Source organism: Lissotriton helveticus, chromosome 4_1 (assembly GCF_964261635.1).
Source record: "Lissotriton helveticus chromosome 4_1, aLisHel1.1, whole genome shotgun sequence".
NCBI lineage: Eukaryota > Metazoa > Chordata > Amphibia > Caudata > Salamandridae > Lissotriton > Lissotriton helveticus.
Window position 1 is genome coordinate 83,212,250 of NC_136063.1, and position 21,786 is coordinate 83,234,035.

General features: G+C 45.6%; 1 pseudogene; it reads left to right on the forward strand.

The window, feature by feature from the left end:
• The first annotated feature begins 7,719 nt into the window (after nucleotides 1-7,719).
• Nucleotides 7,720-21,786, forward strand: part of LOC144828372 (uncharacterized) — a 136,385-nt pseudogene continuing 122,318 nt past the window's right edge.

Sequence of the window (21,786 nt, forward strand, 5' to 3'; positions counted from 1 at the left end):
CCACAGTCAGATAGGAGCTTGGGGGCATTGAAATGTCCAAGCCTTACAGCTTGGGTGCGGTCGGCAAGGAAGGATTTGATCCACCCCAGGGCTGGTCCACGCAGGCCTGCTTGCTCGACACGGTGCAACAGGATGGTGTGGTCGACCGTGTTGAACGCTGCCAACAGGTCGAGGAGCACCAAAGCTTGGTGGTCTCCTTTGTCAGCATTAGCTCTTAGGGTATCTAGGACTGCGAGGATCACAGCCTCGGTAGAATGTGCTGGGCGGAAACCAGCTTGATTCAGCTCTAGGTAGTCCTAGCCCTCATTGAAGCTAGACACACACCTGGCAACGCGGGCCTCTAGTATTTTAGCCAGAAAAGGGAGAAGGGAAATAGGGCGGTAATTAACAGGGTTGCTAGGGTCCGCTCCAGTTTTTTTTTTAATAAGGGGGACTACCGTGGCATGCTTGAAAGCCTTAGGGACCTTGCCTTGGGCCAGGGATTCATTGAAGAGAGGGAGCATGCTCTGGGGCAGAGTGGGGAATATCTCTTTGGAGACGTGCGGGGGGGGCAGCAATCGTCAGGTGATCTCGATTTGACACGGGTCATAAGTTCTAATAGCATTTTTGGACAGATGGGTAGGAGGGTATCTAAAGTGCAGCGGTTATTCGAGATATCATCCAGAGGTTCCCAGTTCGAGGTATTGGAAAGACTAGCTTTAATAGAGGAGATTTTGTCACAGAAGAACGCATTCAGGGAGTTAGAGATCTTGGGTAGGGGCCTGAGCCGGAGAGGTTCTAGCATCATTGCAAAGATCGTTCACGATGCTAAAAATTTCTTTAGAGTTGTTGTGAGCATTGAGTAGTTTATAGGAAAAGTAGGCCATTTTAGTGGTCGAGATAGTTTTTTTGTATTCTCTACGGGCGGTGGCATATTTTTGTCTAGCTTCGGTTAAGTATCGTAATCTCCATTTCCTCTCGAGTTGGCGCTGCTCGAGTCTTTGTATTTTAAGGTCGGCGGAGAATCATTTGTGCGCTTTGGCATGGCATGTGCGAGAGAAATTGACATTAGGGGCGTGGATATTACTTGCGGAGAGAAGCCATTCTGTGATTTTGTTCTCCATAGAATTAATGTCCTGGCTGAGGGTGGGGACAGAGTTCTCCAGAGTTGTGATAAAGTCTGGTATGTTTAGAGATTTCCACTTCCTAGTTTCACCTCCTGCCAAAAAGGTGGATTTTTTATGGCTAATGGAGATAATAGTAAAGTGTATCAGATGATGATCTGACCAGATGAAGGGGGAGATTGACGGAGTGGAGAGTGAGACGATGTGAGTCCAGACCTGGTCCAGGATATGTCCCTTTTTCATGGGTGGGATTGTGTAAGTGCTGGGTTAGGTTCAGATTAGATAAGAGTTCAGATAGTTCGACTGCATGGGGTCCCCCGGAGGCGTCATTGAACCAGTAGTTCAAGTCCCCGACCAGGAGCACCTTGGAGTAATTAATCACGAGGGTGGCCAATTGTTCACTTAGGGACATAGGGAAAGTGGGCATTGCCTGTGGGAGGGGGGTAAATAAGAACCAACAACAAGGTGCCTGTATCCGTGTCCAGTTTTATAACTATGCTCTCTACCTCCGGGAGCGTGAGAGAGGACATGGTACTGAATTTCAGATTTTTTTAAATTATGGCCGCCACACCACCTCCTGCCTTACCAGGCGGCCGGTTGGCCGATAAGATGTAGTATACGGCAGGAAGGGCTGCTAAGATGTCGTGCATGCGCCAGTCTTCTTTTTATGTTCATACACAGATACGCCCCTACCAAACGCCCCCAATAAACGCCTACACCAAAGTGTATCGGCATTCGCGGAGAATGAAATTTGAAATCGACACCAGGGTTTGAGAGAAACCTCACGCGTACTCGGATTCACTCGGTAACTCGGTAAGCGTTTAATGCAATGTAATAATGCATGGTAGAGACTTCGTTATGTTTTTTTTTATAAACCTCTGCATGTCAATTTTTTTAATCATACAGCCGATAGAGTATTTTCACTTTCACTCTTTCGTATTAACATCCACAGTACCGTATATGCATACGCGCCTCAAGCAGGACTTAACTCCGTTTTAAAGCCTGCATCGCAATCTCTCGCTTTAAGCTACATTACGCGCTGGTACTAACAATCACAAAATGGGCACTAAAACAAACGCGGTCGGTCACATGTTTTTTTAATCACTAAAACAAATTAACGCTTACCAATGTTTTCCTCCCAGTCAACAACGTTTTACCAATATGTTAACCTCTCCCCATCGTGTGCACATTTTTAAAAAAAAATTCACCTTTAAACCGTTCACTTCCGGCATCGTACCACAGTGGATCACCTTGTTAATAATTACTCGTGACTTTACTTTGTGTACATAGAACTTCCCTCACTGTATGATATTGTTTTTCACAGAATATCCCCAGATGAAGGCACTTGTTGCCGAAATGCATTGGGAGGATTAAAATAATATGGAGAATACTAATGCATTCTGGGAGTTGAAGTAACCTTTGTGATGAAGATTGGATATCTTTTCAACAGCACTGTGATGTAACAGTTCCAATAAAAAACCTATTCACAACCTATGAAAAGTAGTGTCTTTATATTGACATTTATGATTTATCAAAGAAACCTTTATAATAAGGACTATTGTCTGTTGCCCGGGGGACATATCCTATTTCCATAGAAATGCATCTTAATTCACGTTCAATCATACTTTAGCTCAGAAAGTGATCTCATGGAGCACGACACAACTTTAAAACCTCATTCTCGATGTGGTAGTGCGCCCTTTCTCATCCTTTTGATTACAAAAACGCCTTAGCACCACCTCCGCATCAGCGCAGCATTACCTCAGCACTACACGAAATCGGCACAACCTGACCCCCAGCTCGGCACGTCCACCTCCGCATGACACCGCACATCACTCAGCTCCACCTCAGAATCACCTGAGCATGGCATCTGCACCCAGCACTCCACTACCTCATCATCACCTCTGTACCAGCACACCACCACCTCAGCATCACTCCGCACCTCCTCAGTCTGAACACAGAATCTGGCATCTGTTGACTCTCCCATAGTGCCCGTCCACTGCTTGTGTTGTAATTCAGGTACTATATCTTAACCTCCACCTTCCTGTTGTTTGTCTAACCCCCCCACAGCCCATAACGGAAAAAAACTATAACAATCAAGCATTAGAACAGACAGGTAGAAGTTGCCAGCATTGCAAGAACAAAAAAACTAGGACATTTTTTTATGTTAATTATTTTTTTAATAGGGCGGTTCAGTTGAACATAATGTCTGATTGGTTATATATAAGGGAACAAAAATACTTGTTAACATTTTTTATCCTACCTTTTCAACAAGCTGCACAGCAGTCACGCTCCTCTACCACATAGTTTAAAGACATTGGCAAAACTAATAGCTCTGGCTAAGCACTTATGAGTTCCCAAAGGCGAGACCTATTGGCTATGCTAATGCTTGTGTAGGCTTGCCGGTGATGACATTGTAAACTTTTCATCAAAATTAACCCCTGCGCTGCAGACATCGGCCAATGGCCGTTGCGAGCACTACGTCCGTTGGACGATGCGACCCAGCCCACTCTTTTAAACCGCCGCGGTGCGGCTGAATTCGCGCCGCGGTTAAAGGTCCTGCTTTTGTTGTTTACATGTGGAATGTCTGCCTATTGAACAAGTATTGTGTACCCTCTGCAGACTCTAGCAGTCTAAAATGCTCAATATTGCGTGTGACGTGTGCACAAGAAATCTTTTTTTACTTGAGAGAGATTTTTTTTTGTTTTCAAAGTTTGGATGTGGGGCTCAAACGTGCAAATCTGAATTTTAAGCGTTGCCATGTGCGCAGTGGACCTTGGAAGCCTGTGCCTTAAAAGGGAAAAGCAAATCTGCGTACACCAGAATACAAAGTGTTGTTGCCAAAAATTTCATAATATGGGGGTCACTTGTTATTGATTCTTTCACTTCAGTCCAAATTATCAATCTGGATTGTGCATTAGATATGTGAACAGATAGACCAGGTTTTAAAGCTTGTTCGATGGAGTGCAGAATTGTTTCATAACCTCCATCATATGTTTTCTGTAAGTGCTCCTTCCTGACACTAGGATTGCATGTCTGAAGACAGCTGGTGGAATTGCTGACTGCAAGTCCGATTTGGGGTGATATTGTTATTGAGAGATTTGATGACAATATTCATTACTTTTTGAGAAGGTAGGTCAGTACTTGGAGCATTTGCTGTGAAGAGTTATCCATAACCTAGAAGTCACCAATTAGAACCTTGCTGGGCCTACTCTACCTGTCATCTGTCTGAGGTTAAGACAAAATTGCTTTTGATTATGTATTGACAGCTATCCCGGAGAAATTGGGTCCTTCATCCTCATTTAACAAAGCACTATGTTCTGTGACAGTAGTGTTCGGTCACTTTCTTTTCACAAAAGTACCAGATTATTATAGTTTTCATACGCGCATTCTTATGAGAAGGTCCTAACTTTAGCATAAAAGGCTCAATAGAACACACTCTCTGACACTTTAGACATGCCGATTTTAAAGTGAAATACTCTGCTTAAACAGTTTCCATTAATTTAAGGTGTAAAAAGAATGATTACCAATAAAATAAAGTGCCACAATAGTTCTGCATATTTGTTTTTGTGCCACGAATTAGCTGATTTATACCAAAATACCCTAGGGGCTCTGCTCAGTGCTCCTCTGAGCGCCCCGCAGCCTCAGTATTTCTCTGAGATCCAATGCACCCTCCGTGCTGCTCGGAGCTTCATTAAGCCTCAGTGAGCCGCCAAACCCCTGTGACCTCATTAATTCTGTCAGCCCCTGCAGCTTCTGAGCACCTACAGCCTCAGTGCTCCTCTGAGTTCTTTGCAACTTTAGTTCTCCTCTGATCCCCCTGCAGCCTCCGTGCTCCTCTGAGCCCCCTGCAGCCTCCGTGCTCCTCTGAGCCCCCTGCAGCCTCCGAGCCCCCTGCAGCCTCCGTGCTCCACTGAGCTCACTGCAGCCTCAGTGTTAATTGGTCACAGACTAGTGCATACTTCTGTATTGTACCTCTGTAATCACTATATGCATTCAGTGTTCTTTTTCTGATCGTCTCACACTGGAAGGTACCTCTGAAATCACTTGCACATCTAGTGTTCCCCTTACATTGTATTGACTCGTAAAGTGCCTCGATGTAAGAATAGGCATTATGTGGGTTAAGAAAAACAATCTGGAAAAACATTTCTCCACATTTGTGGTTTGAGTCTGAGCAAGGAGATGTGAGCATTCCTGATTTGCAGTTAAAGTGGCAGACGTCATCCTGGCTGTGCGCTACCCCTCTCCCAGGGCTGATTACTGGGCACATTGTGTTTCGTGGTGTGCAGAGGAGGAGGATGATTTCTGCCAACGCCCCTGCACCTTAGGCCACATGTCATGTCAGACCTTGCATAATTGTAGGTCAGATCTCTCTGGAAAGTGTTTTTTTCACTGTGGACTATCAACTTTGGAATGTTCATGTTCACCCCTTCGTATGTGTGAAATCATAGAGAGCAGAGAAAGAATTGTTGGTATGTTGGGAGTGTGTGTATAAACAGTGAGAGGCTCTGTGGCAAAATGGTTGTGTAGAAAATGGGTGAATGAAAGGTTGTCTGGGGTTAGTCTACTGCTAGTTTTTGTCTTTTAAGAACAAGGTCTTTATTTTGCATCCAGAAAATCCTCTCTTTACTAAGATAACAAATTTTAGACCATGCAGGAGGGAGGTGGTCAGACACTCCCCGTTATGCTCAGTCTTAGTGAGGTCACTCTTTGCCCAGCAGTAAATACTATAGTGAGCATGCTCAGTTGTTCCTGGCATAGGTGAGTGCACCCTCCCAGATCCCCCTGACCCTTTATCACACCTCTTACCTCAATACCTATTCCCTTTGAACAGCATGGTGTTACGGTGGGGGAACTCCTTCAGGAAAAGATTGCAGATGGGTGTGAGTTGACTTCCTAAAGGGTATCACTTACTTTGCAAGGATTGGGAGGCTTTCATGGTCCTGGATTCTTTTCTGGCTAGAGAAGGATGTTCTACCCTGCATCACAGTACCAAGACGTTGCTGTCTTGGATCCCACATGTGCTCTGCGAGGTATGGCTGCCTGCGTTGGGATCATAAATAATTCTTTGATTTGTACTCCTGTGTATGCTTGCGTGATTTATGATTCACTGTTGAGTGTCTTTTACTAGTAGTGGGTTTCTGAATATAAAATATGTTCCTCCAGAGACCAGTTGTCTGTGTCTATTCTCTGTTAGTTGATTTGTGCTTCCTTGCCCAGGTAGAGTCAATGAGGACAAGAAGAGAAAGATTCTACTGCAAAAGCTTTGTTTGGATTTTTCAAATGGCATGGCACGTCCTCAAATCGCTGCTTTATGGGAGATAATTAACTCGTCTTAGGTCAGTGTAGGTCTGCCATGCTATGAAATCTCGCCTTAGATTTGAAATACTAATTTGCACAGAGACATAATCCAATATTAAATGCATTATGGAAGTTTACTTAAGAAACCCAATAAGATCCTTGGGCGGTTCCAGTGGAGCTTCCTGGTATCTGGTATTTGGAGTCTGAGTCAGTAAAGGGACCGTTCCCACACTTTACTAAGCCTAGAAGTTACTAGTCAATCTTGGGAGTACTGGTACTGTAGCTGGGCTAACAACCAGTAAAGTGTCATGATTAAGGGGCACAATTGTTTTCAAAACTGAACGGTCTTATCAGTTTTTATCTGATTGGTGGAGGCACCAACTGGATTGACTCGTTCACCAGTTGCAATCAGAAAAGTGTACTTTATATTTATGGTCTAACTGTGACATTAAACCTTAATATCTTGAGTACAGACCCCTTTGCTTTTCTCTTCCTTCCTACTGTGCCTCTCCGCTTCAAAATCACTCCTTCCTCATCCTGTTCCGTTGTCTTTTATTGTCCCTTTGATAAAAACTGCTACCTGATTTCATTCCCAACCTCACGAAGATGTGTTTCTCGTTCACAGATTCAAAGAACCTGAAGAAGAGACCTGTAGCATCCCAGCACTAGAAGAGCACTTGGCAGCATCTCCAGATAATCAACTGTATCAGTGTGCAGAGTCTGAGAAAACCGTCAGCAGGAGGTTTGACCTGGATACAGACCCTACGGTACACATTCAGGGGAGAAACACAGGCCTCGTGTGAGAAAAAGCTCAGGCAGAGCTCATCTTTATAGGCAGTTTAAAAGATCCACACCAGAGAGCATCTCGTTGAGTATGCGGAGTCTGAAAACGTTTGTTCTGAATTTGTGCCTCTGATAAGTACCTCAGATGTTCTGTTCTAGTGAGAGCGAAAAACTAGTGCAGAATGGGAGAAAAGCTCCACTCCGCACTTCCATAATTGTAATTCTAATGCGAAATTAGAGCAGTAAATCTGAATATCCTGATAAGCCATACCAGTGTAAGGAGTGTGAGAAAAGCGTAACCCCAGAACATTTCCGTTGAAATATCAGAGAATGCTTTCAGGGGAGAAAATCTAGCTGTGTATGGAAGGTGGATAATCCTGTACTGAGGGCTCTTCGCTGCACAGGCATCAAATAGTTCACTCGGAGGATAGGTTGCACCAGTGTACGGAATGTGGGAAAAGCTCCATTGAACCAAAGAAGCTGTTGAGAGACCAGAGAGTCCATACAGGTGATGAACGCTACAATTGTACATAATGTGTGAAAAGCTTCACTGAGAATGAGACACGTGTAAAACAACACATATTCCATGCTCACAAGAAACCTTTTCAGTGTAATGAATGTGAGAAAAACTTTGCTGAGAAGAAATCACCTTTGTCATATAGCCCATACTGGTTAGAAACCATGCGACTGATAAGGGTACACTGGTGTAGTCTAAGATAATGTATACTGGTGAGGAACCCCATCAGTATACCGAATGTTAGAAACTCTTCACTTGGAATAGCATACAATACATTCATCACTGTACCCATACTGGTTAGAAGCTGTATCACTGTACAGAATGTAGGAAATGCTTCAGTGAGAACAGCACACTGATGATGCAGCAGACAACCCATTCCACCGATAAACTCTATTGGTGTACTGAATGTGAGAAATGCTTTACTACAAAGAGCAGACTCTTAGTACATCAGAGACTTCATAATGGGCAGAAACCCTATCAGTATACAGAATGTGGGAAAAGCTTCATTAAGACATACAGTTTGTTAAAACACCAGAGAGCCAATACTGGAGAGAAACCCTTCAACTGCACAGAATGTGGGAAAAGCTTTACTGTGAAAGGCAGTTTGTTAAAGCATCAGAGAATCCACACTGGTGAGAAACCCTATCAGTGTACAGAATGCGGGAAAAGCTTTACTGTGAAGGGTACACTGTTGAAGCATCAGAGAATCCATACTGGTGAGAAACCCTATCATTGCTTAGAATGTGGCAAAAGGTTCACCCAGAAGATCACACTATCGGATCATCAGAGAATCCATACTGGTGAGAAACCCTATCAGTGTACAGAATGCGAGAAAAGCTTTACTGAGAAGGGTACGCTGTTGAGCCATCAGAGAATCCACACTGGTGAGAAACCCTATCAGTGTACAGAATGTGGAAAAAGCTTTACTGGGAAGCGTACACTGTTAAATCATCAGAGAATCCATACTGGTGAGAAACCCTATCAGTGTACAGAATGTGGGAAAAGCTTTATTGAGAAAGGTACGCTGTTCACCCATCAGAGAATCCACACTGGTGAGAAACCCTATCATTGCTCAGAATGTGCAAAAAGCTTTACTGTGAAAAGCCATTTGTTGTTGCATCAGAGAATCCACACTGGTGAGAAACCCCATCATTGTATAGAATGTGGAAAAAGATTCACTCAAAAGAGCTCACTGTTGAAGCATCAGAGAATCCATACTGGTGAGAAACCCTATCACTGCACTGAATGTGGGAAACGCTTCAGTTTGAAGGGCAGCCTAGTGGAGCATCAGAGAATTCATAGTGGTGAGAAACCATTTCAGTGTAAAGAATGTGGTAAAAGGTTTACTGTGAAATGCACATTGTTGAATCATCAGAGAATCCACAATGGTGAGAAACCCTATCACTGTATAGAATGCGGGAAAAGCTTTACTTGGAAGGGCACACTGTTGAATCATCAGAGAATACATACTGGTGATAAACCCTATCAGTGTACAGAATGTGGGAAAAGCTTTATTGAGAAAGGTACGCTGTTCACCCATCAGAGAATCCACACTGGTGAGAAACCCTATCAGTGTACAGAGTGCGAGAAAAGCTTTGCTTTGAAAAAAATCTTGCTGACACATCAGAGAATCCACACTGGTGAGAAACCCTATCAGTGCACAGAATGTGGAAAAAGGTTTACTCAGAAGAGCACACTGTTGAAGCATCAGAGAATCCATACAGGTGAAAAACCGCATTGGTGTACTTAATGTGCTACAGGCTTCACTAAGAAGAAAACTATCTTAAGACATCAAATAATCCACACTGGTGAGAAACCGTATCCATGCACAAAATGTGGGGAATGCTTCACTGATAGGAAATCACTGTCCCAAAATCCATACTGATGAGAAACCTTTTTATTGTTCTGAATCTAGGAAAAGCTTCAATCCGATACCTTCATTAAAGGCAATTCACTGTGACTAACATGAAAAAAGCGTCACAAGAATGCAGATATTGTAAAATAATCAGAACCCATTAATTGCAGAAAACTTAAAGCCTAGAATGTGGAATACTAGTGATTGAAGGGGACTTGAAATATATCAGTATTTGGGAGATAGATTGGATGCAAAAGTGAATCCAGAAGACAAATCCAAAGAGTCCTCTCTTTCACGTTACTTATTTTATTATTTGACAATTTCTTCATATTATAAACATTGCTGTCTTGCCCTGCACAGGGGTACGTGACTCGTAAATATAATTGTGTGAATAAATGTTGAAAGTATAAAGGTAAAGATCATCATTGCATGGGTTTCAGACCAAGAGCTTTTCTTAAGACCGGAATACTCCATTTACTCGCTTTCTAACATTTCCTCTTCATGACAACTGTCTGTGCGTTTATAAAATACTACTTGTATCATGAATTTATATGTGCACATGTAGACACATTTGTAAAAATAAATGTGCAATAAAACATCAGTTAGAACTAAAAAAGAAAATTTTATGTAATATCCTCAATAGTAAGTAACTTGAGAAAATATTTATAACTAATTCTCATGAGAAAACATCATGACATATGAATATCTGTAATATGGAATATACATTTTTCGTTATTTTTAGCAAAAAAACAAAAGCAGTGCTTAGTTGCCTAGATAAGTGTGAGGGGAGACTTCTTTTTGCAGGCTCCCCTATACACTTTTTGCCCTACTATTGATGAATTAAGTGCTGTGTAATGATTCTGTAGTGCCTGTTAAACCTGCATTCCGGGCCTTAGTGCATGTACTATGACCCTTAAAAGTGTATGTTTAAGTGGCTTATCTCCAACAGGCATAAGTTTATGAATTCATTGGCCCCTATTGTATAACACCCAGTGTATCCGGGGTCTATACGTTAAGTGTTCCTCATGGACTACAACACTTATTGTTCCACCACAAGTGTGACAGGGTGTAACATCACTCCCACACTGTCATTGCAGGCCAGCAGAGCAGCTTTAAAACTGCTAACTCGACTGTGCCATTTCAACCTGGGTTGAAGCCAAACCTTCATTCTTAATATTTGTAAGTCGCACCTAAGGTAGCTCTAACGAGCCTCAAAGGCAGGGTGCATTATATTAAAGAGACCAATATAACTTATGTTCTACATGTCCTGACAGCAAAAACCTTGTATTGTGGTTTTCACTGTATTAATAGGAGTAGCCCTATTGGTTAGTATGGAGTTAATTACTGACAACTCAGTATTGCTAATTTCTAAATGGGACTACTAAAGTTGGAACTTTAGGGTTACAAAAGAATCATTGCATTATATCCAACTTGATGTGTAAGTCGAGTTTAATGTAAATATTTTACAAATGAAATTTTTTGAAAGTTGTCACTTTGTTGCCCAAAACTTTCCATTAACGATCTTTGGATGCAGGCAACTGCTGTCCTTGAGACAGCCTGCTGCTCTCCTGGAGAGAGACAAGGACAGCTCTCAGGAAGAGGAACAAAGGACCTGCCCAGGGGAAGAAGTGTGATCTTCTGGCAGGACGGTCAGAGGGGGTGTGAGCCCAGAAGGCGAGCTTGAAAGGGGAAGCCACTGTTGTGTGTTTCTATCATGGCCCATTGTCGTTTTCCCTATGTTAGCCTAACTGTGCACGTGTAGGGCGCTTTTATTTTGCACACATTACTACAGAGCACGCTTACCTTTTTTCCACATTGAATTTTTACACAGAACCTGCACATGTTTTTGTATTTAATTTATTTCCTGGGCTTTAATCTGAACACACTAGACAGGGTCAAACAACAATGCCCCTTGTTCACTATGGCCAGTCACTAGCACTTAGATATAACAAGAGAATGCAGCTGCTGTTTGTGACAACACCTATCTTGTAATATATCTGAGGGCAGGGGTTCTGAACAAAACACACAGAGTAACGTACTTAAGCATGAGTGCTGCGCCAGCTGAGATGTCAAACATCCACCTATGTATACTTAAGTACGGGGTTCGCCACTAATCCCATAGATCTATAATCTATAATCATTCAGCTTCAGCAGAAAGAAGGTGGGGGTAGGCTAAACTGTCTTATAACATGACAGGGCTTTTTATAGTATACAGTATGTTAAATATGCTAATCATATTTTTGGTATGCCTTTGTTGTCTCATTGTGAAGCAAATACTTCATCTTGGAGCACGATAACTTAAATAAATATTATAAACTTCCTTTGTGTCTCTTGTTTATCTTATTGTTGACAAGTACGAGTGAGAGAGTGAAAGGGTGTGTCCTGTTACCACGATCCTTGTGTGGGTCGAGAGTGTCATGTTCTGGAATGCCAACGTACTTGTTTCTCTGTTTCTTCCACAGTTGAAGGGCAATTTGTAGTCACATTAAGAAGGGGTTGATCTTTTATTTAGACAGACAGGCAGGTTTCTTGGGCACAGAGAAAAGGGGTTCTCAAACTGGTTTTTCATGGAAGTGTAGCCCCCAGGTAGCCATACCTGTGGGATGGGCTAGAGAGCTCCACATACAGAGAGAAATGTCCAGCCATGGCGGCACTGGTCAGAATTGTGTACTATGGTATATCTAAATGCCACATGTAAGAAATATTTTTTGGGGGTTGAGTGGATTGTTAACTCCTCTCAAGCAACAACCATAATCCTTGTCCGGTGAACCACAAAAGGTCACCAGATTTACCTGTGCTTAATCCTCTGGTAACATTGCACAAAAAATGTCAGGCATAACTTAGATGCACTGTGCTGGGTATTTATGCAGCACACACAGTAATCCGATGGAAACAACGCAATAAATAAAAATGCCACACAATAAATAGAATAACATTTAATAAATAAAATGACTCAAACACAAATTAAATTCAAGCAGTAGAACCGGAGTTATGAATTTTTAAAGTTTAAGGTGGAAAATAGCCCCAAAAAGAATAAGCGCTAAGACCAGGGCGATGGAGCGCGGTTTGGCTACATAGAGTGGATTGGGCCAGGTTCTGGCTTACCTTCAGATTTAGAAGAAATTTAAAGAAAAAGTTGCTGAGACTCAAAGTTCAGTGGGACAGGGCAGCTGGTGTACTCCGAGGTGCCTTGCCCCACATCGTTGCCAGGGAGTAAATTTACAAAGTCGATGTGAATATTTTTACGTTCTGACTTTGTCTATTTTTCAGAAGTCGAAAATCTCTAGATTGATGAAGCTGCAGGCTGTAACTCACGAGGGCTTCACAAGGCCGTTTATCCCTTCTGAGAGGGGCAGCTGAACAAGATTTGCTGCTACGGAAAAGAACATAGCTCGAGTTACTGCAAAATCAGACCTACCAGTGATGCACCTCGGACAGATCGGCAAGCAGGTAAGTCATGGTCTCCAGTTATTTCTCAGGCCACGTTTTGGTGGAAAAGTTTGTAAGTGCCCCGTTGTAGGGTTCTGCTGGTACAGCACCTTTAGCACTACTTCCACTGATCCAGGACTGGTTGGAGAACACTTGGGGAACAGGGCTCACTTTAGGCAGGGTCCAAGTGCTGGTCTAAGTTTGTTGGAGGTTGTTGCGTCCTTGTAGCAAAAATCAGCAAGCCAACCAACTAGTCCTTGGAGTCTCTCTGTTTGTCCTATGTTAAAACAGCAAGGTAGTAAACTGAAGAGTGGTTCTGAGGGTCCAATATTTATACATGGTTGTAGCATTTAAAGTGGGAGAGGCTTGTAGGCCTTTCTACATCTGGTTCTGGAAATTTCTCAAATGCACCTGCTCTCTCTCCAAGAGGTCTAAGCTGACAAAAAGCTGGTGTCAAATTCTTTGTGTGTCCCTTTGAAATGTAAGTGGGCCAGGGAACAGCTCCACTCTTCTTATCCTGCCAACACCTAGTCATCCCTTTGTCTCACTGCCTGGGAGAAATATAAAAATGCCTCTCTAGTGATATTCATGTGCCACAGAACACAGGCTCCAGGCACCTAATGGCTAGGACATGAAAATGCCAACTTTCTAAAAGTGGTATTTTCAGAATTGTCACTTTTAATGTGGCGTTACCACCTTTTCGATCAGTCACACGACAGGTGAACCAAGGTGTCCCCCAAGGATCGGCGGTTAGTCCAATCCTTTTTAACCTATATCTCCGACCCCTGGTAGATCTGATAAAGTCATTTGGCATATCAGTCATCAATTATGCCGATGACACTCAATTGATTTTTTCATTTGAGGGCACTGAGATAGTTTCGAGGGACACCTTTCACCGCTGTATGTCGGCTACAGCAGAGTGGCTGCGAGCTAACTCACTTCAATTCAATGGGTCAAAAACTGAGGTACTCCACTGCTCCCTAGACCGACTTCCCCGCGCACTACCGGATGACTTTTGGCCAACTTCCATTCTGGGCTCGGTGGAGGCCGCAGAATCGGCTCGTAACTTGGGAGTTCTGTTTGAACCTAACTTACAGCTTGACGCCTCTGTAAATAAGACTGCAGCGACCTGTATGGGCTTGATTCGTGCCCTACGTAAGATCCTGCCACTACTTCCCCGGGAAGCCAGAGCAGAGGTAGTGCGTAGCTCTATTCTCAGTAGGTTAGACTACTGTAACGCACTACTTCTGGGAGACCCGAAGATCTTGATCCTAAAGTTGCAGAGGATTCAAAACATGGCGGCTAAATTGGCTCTATCTCGTCCTCGCTCTGCTTCTTCATCTACAGTATAAGTATAAGTATAAGTATAAACCATTTTATAACGCGCTCCGTTACTGGAGAGTATCCTGGCGCGGGGAAAATAAAAGCAGATAACAGAACATGGGAAAGAATCTTAGTTTACACTATTAAACAGATGCGTTTTCAAATGTTTTTTAAAGGCAGCAACTGTAGGTGTGGAGCGCAAATGAAAAGGAAGAGCGTTCCAGGCGCGAGCCACCACCACCGAGATCGACTGACCGCCAAGTCTGGCACGTTTGAAGCGGGGAAGGGTCAGTTTAAACAGAGTGGAGGATCTCAGGGTACGCGCAGGGGCATAGCTAATAAATCTTTTTCTCAGATACTGGGGGCCGAGACTATGGGTAGCACGAAACGCCAGACTGCATTGACTGATCTTCACTGGTTACCGGTCCAGCAGAGGATTGCCTTTAAGGCTTTATGCCTTGTCTTTAGGGCTCTGCATGGACTAGGACTGATACCACTTCAAAATCTCTTTTCTTGGTATCAAGCTGCCAGACTTCTGAGATCCTCCTCGGCGTTCCTGGTGAGGATTCCCAGGATTAACAGAGTGAGGATGGGCGGCCGTGCTTTTAGTTTCACAGCCGCCACGTTATGGAATACCTTACCTCTGACGTTGAGGAGTAGACAAGATCTGTCCTCTTTCAAAAGGGATCTCAAGACCTACCTGTTTCCAAGAGCAATGTAGTGCACCCCACCTGATGGTTAGATATGGTCTCAGCGCCAGGATACCCTTTGGGTGACAGTTGCGCTTAATAAGCATTAAATACATACATACATACATTAAATCTGACTTTACTATTAAAAAGGATTTAAAAATACAATTCTTTAGAGACCAAACATGACATATCTACCTAACAAAGGTTATCACTTAGGGTCAAAGCGACCTTTGACCCTGTCACCAGGCAGGTCACTCCCCCACGCCACCACACAGCCCTCCTGTGTGCCCTGAGCCATTGCTGCCACTGGTTTGTGCCTGCGTGATTTACATTTTCTGTGCTCCCTGTACTTGTGCCCCTCTGTGCCTCACTTTGCCTTGTGTATCCCACGCTCTGTGTCCCACCTGTTTAATTAGTATTGTTGTTGTTGCTGTACTCTTGTGCCCCTCTGTGCCCACTTTTGCCTTCTGTATACCGCTGGTGCCCGCTCGTCCCCGATCACCCTCTTTTCCTGCCGCTGCGTCCCCTGCGGTCCGGCCCCCCTGTACTCCCATTCGCCCCTTCCGCCTCCCAGCTGCTCCTCCCTCCCACTCCCCCTCATATGGAGGCCGCAAAGCGGCCGCGCTGCTGGCGCGCCTAAGGCAAGCCCGTCTGCGCCCGTCCGCGCCTGGGCCGTGCCGAGCGCCAAAACCCCTGGCCCCCGCACTCACCACGATACACACCACTGCTACGACTCCAGCACCCTCCACGCACTCAATGCCACACTGTCACGCACCTGCTGCCTGGCCACCCCGAAGCGTACTCAAGGACGCTTCTCCTGCCGGAGCTGCAGCTTCACCAGCATCCGGCCCGCCAACCCACCCACCGTAGAACCCGATTCTCAGATTCATCCTTCTCAACACCCACAAACACTGCGTCGAAATCTAGGACCTACTCGACACCAACGCCCCTGACGGAGACCTGGCTGACCCCCACCTCGGTGCCTGACATCGCCATAGCCATCCCAGAAGGCTACAAGATCACCCGCAAGGACTGCACCAACGGAGTAGGTGGAGGAATTGCCATCGTCCACAGAAACACCCTCAAAATGTCGACAGACGCCGACGACACCCTCGGCACCACCGAACACCTGCACTTCAAGATCCACACTGACCCCAACACCACCCTCAGAGGCACCCTCGTCTACAGACCCCCCCGGACCCCGACCTCAGTTCAGCGACTCCATCGCCGACTTCATCAGCACAGATGCCCTCGCCTCCACGGACTTCATCCTCCTCGGGGACCTGACCTTCCACAACAAGAAAAACGACGACTCCAACACCTCCACCCTGATCAACAACCTCGGCCTCAGACAAATCGACACAACACCCATTCACTCCACCGGCCACAAGCTTGACCCCATCCTCTTAGCAAGTACCAACGTCTCCTTCGACCGCACCACCGAACTCTACTGGACCGACCACCACTGCATCCACTTCACCTTCCGGAAACCCACCACCGCACCCAGCCGATGCCTCGCCGCAGCTGGGGCAAGATCACCGAGGACAAGCTAACCACCCTCCCCGAGAGCCCACCCACAGACCCGACCGACGCCGCACCCACAACCTCAGACAATGGATCGACAACTGCGCCAACACCCTCGCCCCGCTCAAGAAACCCCCCAACACCCAGACCAGCAAGAGAGCCAGCTGGTCCACCAAAGACACCTCCAGGCCTCCAAGCAAAACTGCCGAAAACTAGAGAAAAACTGGACCCGCGAAAGAACACCTGAAAGCTACAGAGCCCACAGGAACGCCACCCGCCGACACCACCAACTCATCAGATCCGCCAAAAGGACCACCTTCAGAGACCGCATAGACAACAACGCACACAACAGCAAAGAGCTCTTCAGCATCGTGAAGGAACTCTCCAACCCCAGTTCTAACACCAACGACATCCCACCATCAAAAGACCTGTGCGAGTCACTAGCCACCTTCTTCTATCGCATGATCGCAGACATCCGCGACCGCTTCGACGCCGTCATCACCCCGGCAACCGCCGGCACTCCGGCCCCCACGGCCACCACCCGCACCAACCGCCTGCTCGCCTGGACCAACATCAACGACGAAAACACCATCAAGATCATGAACACCGTCCACTCTGGATCCCCAAAAGACCCCTGCCCACACCACATCTTCAACAAAGCCAGCAGCACCATCGCAACCCATCTCCGGAAAACTCCTTTGAGACAGCGACCTTCCCGGAGAGCTGGAAACACGCAGAGATCAACGCCTTACTCAAGAAACCCAAGGCGTATCCCAAGAACCTAAAGAACTTCCGACACATCTCCCTGCTCCCGTTCCCGGCGAAGGTCATCAAAAAGGCCGTCAACAAACAACTGACCAGCTTCCTCAAAGAGAACAACATCCTGGACCCTTTCCCAATCCGGATTCCGTAGGAACCACAGCACCGAAACTGCCCTCATCGCCGTCACCGATGACATCAGGATCCTGCTCAATAACGGAGAAAACGCGGCCCTCATCCTCCTGGACCTGTGAGCCGCTTTCTACACAGTCTGCCACCGCACACTAAAAGCACACCTCCACGACGCCGGGATCCAAGAGAAGACCCTGGACTGGACCACCTCCTTCGTCACCGGGAGAACCTAGAGCGTTCGCCCCTCCTTCCGCTCCATAGCCACTGAGATCATGTGCGGCGTACCCCAAGGATCATCCCTCAGCCCAATGTTGTTCAACGTATACATGGAACCGCTCGCTCATGTCGTCCGACGGCACGACCTAAACATCATCTCCTACGCTGACGACACCCAGCTGATCCTCTTGCTCACCAAGGACACCCACACTACCAAAAACAACCTCCACTAAGGAATGAAGGCCGTCGCTGACTGGATGAGGAACAGCCGTCTGAAGCTGAACTCTGACAAGACGGAGGTCCTCATCCTCGGCTCCACCCCCTCAGCCTGGGACAACTCCTGGTGGCAGCCGGCACTAGGAGCACCCCCTAAACCCACCGACCACGCACGAAATCTGGGGATCATCCCCGACTCCACACTCTCCATGACAAAGCAGGTCAACGCCGTCTCCTCCTCCTGCTTCAACACCCTCCACATGCTTCGCAGGATCTTCAAGTGGATCCCCACCACAACTAGGACGGTCACCCAGGCCCTCATCAGCAGTAGACTGGACTATGGCAATACACTCCACGCAGGAGCCCCGGCCAAACTATTGAAACGGCTCCAACGCATCCAGAACGCCTTCGCCGCCTGATCCTCGACATCCCGCACCGCAGCCACATCACACCCCACCTGAGAGACCTGCACTGGCTCCCCATCAACAAGAGGATAACCTTCAAGCTCCTCACCCACACACACAAGGCACTTCACGACACCGGACCAGGGTACCTCAACAGCCGACTCAGCCTCTACACCCCATCCTGCTAGCTCCGCTCTGCAGACCGCGCCCTCGCCACTGCCCCCCGCATCCGAAGAGTGACCGCCAGTGGCAGATCATTCTCCCACCTTGCTGCCAAGACGTAGAACACCCTCCCCATCCGCCTACGGCAGACCGAAGACCTCCTAACCGTCAGGAGACTCCTCAAGACCAGGCTCTTCGAACAGTAGCAACGTTCCCCCCCCCCCCCCCCCAGCGCCTTGAGACCCTAACAGGTATTTAGTGCGCTTTACAAAAGCTATGATTGATTGATTGATGTGATAAGGTAGCCGGTTATCCTATGGAAGACATAAGTATCGCAATAGTGAAAAAAAATATTTTGAGTTTTTTGCTACCAGGACATGTAAAGTACATGCCCCATGTTTTAAATACAATGCACCCTGCTCTATGGTCTCTTAGGGCTTGCCTTAGGCATGAGATATGTTTTCAAATAGAAGGTTTAGGCTTAGAGAAAAGCTTGATATTGGCAAGCCGAAATGGCAGTTTAAAACTGCACACATGAGTGCCACAATAAGTGCTGCAGGCCCATTAGTAGCATTTAATTTTTAGGCCATCTGTGCATGTGGTACCACTTTACTAGAGACTTATGAGTAAAATAACAGTGCCAATTGGTATACGCCAGTTTTAACATGTTTTATGGTGCAAGCACTTCAGCACTTTTTAGCACTGGTTTGCAGCAAAAAAGTGCACAGTGTCCTACGTCCAACAAAAACTAATTTCAGGAAACTCGAGGGCAGCAGGGAAAACATTTGGTGGAAGAGCACACTAAAGGCTGTCTGTTCTAACTTCTTTTCCGCTGCTGGAAGCTGCAATTGCTACCCACCCTCCTGGGAGTTCTCATTATTAAGGCAGAAAAACCAAAATAAACCATCAGCATTAGAGTGGTCAGAACCAGGGCAGTGACCCACTTTAAAGTCCATTCTCTTTAGGGAAATGGACAACTTCAATAGTTTGGGATTCTCACTCCTCATCTGCATGAGCCATCTAAAGGACCTGTGGTCTGTCCGACCTTTGACGTTAGTCCCAAACAGGTATACTCTCAGCTTCTAGAGTGCCCAGACCACAGGAGAGACTTTGCCTCCTGTTGCATAGCCTGCTGCTTATGAAGGGTACAGGTTGGTCTATTCCCTTCTCATTTACCTGTGTGATCACAGACTCCGTGCCTTGTTCTGAAGCATCTGTCGGCACAGTGAATTCTTTGGATAAGTCAGGGGCCTTGAGTACAGGTGTTGTACATTGTCTCCTTGATGGTATCAAAGGCTTTGTGGCAGGCCTCAGTCCAGGTCTTCTTGTTGGGCTTCTTCTTAGAAGTAAGCTCAGTTAAGGGGCAACAGTGGTGCCAAAGCCCTCAATAGACCTCCTATGGTATACACTCCGAGGTATATACCCTTAATTCCTCATTTTATGTCATGTTCAAAGAAGCTTAGGAGCGTCTTCCCTTTTATGAATCAAACATGTTCATGCCCGTATGTATGTAGCTCCAATTCTATTTTATTATTGTATTTCTCTTTTCAAAATGATAATCAGATGATCAGTGTAGTTGAAGAACAGCCAACACGTGTTCCACCCAATAGGGCTAATAGGCAAAGGGCTTTCTCAAGGCTTACAGATTACAAATATTAGATTCTTCATGTTATTTGGCAAAAATGACTCACAGTTCAATGTATGTCTGAAAGCTCTGGTTAAATCCCACGTCACATTTGTCGGCATTCTTTTGGAACAACATACATACGGACATATGTATGTTTGAATAATTAAAGGGGAGACACTCCTACGTTTCTTGGGACAATCAATGGAAGCATGTTTGGAAGAAGGAAGACATAATATTGGAACAGGTGGATATGGCCATTCTGAAGAATGTAATTTTTGTTTTCTAGCATCTCCAAGTGAGGTTTTTTGGGCTGCATTCCACGGCGGTAGTTACCAGTGCCTCCATGTCAGTGATGTGAGGCTGACGCACGAGTCCCTGCACGTCCCTGCACGTCTTTGTGACAGTTACTTGGGTATCACGACGTGCAGGTTAACCCCTTAAGTGCTGCCGTCGGCCAACGGTCGTCACGGGCACTACCTCCCCAGTGCTGCGTGCGACCGCTGGACGTCCAGTTCAGCACCGGATAATGGACAGCGCAGCACTGGGGAGGTTTGTTTACTAGCTCCCAAGTGGTTAAGTGTACCACCTGCAGTAAACATCTATACTGCTGACTGTGCATAGTGGGGAATACTGCAGAGCATGCAAGGGTCACGTTGGGTACAATATGTGCCGTCATTTTGGTTGCGGTGATGGCCTAATCTTGGGCAAATTGCATGGCGGAATGTGACAGAGGTCAAACTACCAGTATAACATGTGGTGGTTTATCTTTCTTCAGGCTGGTTCACTGTTATATTCCCAATTTAGGCCCATGTAGCGAAGCAGCTTATTTCTTACATTGTCCTAACAAAATAACATTTTCAGCTGTGACTTTTTGCATATATTTGTGTGCACGGCAATGTTGGATTAGTTTCCCTGAAACTACACTTGTTTACACATCTAGCTTCTCAAAACATTATCAAAACGCCCTGAATATCCTGTACAGGGACCCCATTTCCACTATGTACAAATGTCATCACTATCTTCATCCATGGGACAGCAGGGCTACCTACATATCCATAACATTACTAATCTATACGCACATCACAATGCTGCTTTCTATTATAAAAGATGAGCATCCCAATAGATTAGCAGAGGAAGCACTTCCGCTGATACCGAGGGCCAGTGCATAATGAGAAATCACCACGCAGCGGTCTTACATCTAGTGAGAGGTGTCCAGTTTGTGACCAAGATGTGATCCTTCATTCTCTCCTATCAGGTAATGGGGTTGGATAGCTCCTTGGGGGGATTCTTTGCTCTAAACCTCTACACACTGTAGGTACACTTAAGAGTAGGGTTCGCATAGTAGGAGAATGCTCGATTGCTGCCTTGTTTTATATGCCTGCATATATAGATTGTTTTAGCGCCATGGTGGAACTATATCTACTATTCACGCTTTTTGGTGCTTGTAATCACTTTTTTCTGCTTCTGTCTGTTAATCATTGCAGCACATGTATTCTATACAAGAATAACGTTGGTTCAATATCTATACTGAAAATATTCAACTTTGTATTCTCTGTATACTTCTTTGAGAATAAGTGAGTACGAGTCACTGAGTGAAAGGTTCTGTACTGTTTCCACGATCGCTGAGGGGAAAGGGTTGTCATGTTCAGTGGTTGCCAGAAACCATTCGCTCCCTTGTAGGTTAGGGGAGCTTACGGTAGCACTGTGAGCTAGTTGGTCTATAGACCAACATATCCTGCAAGGGTG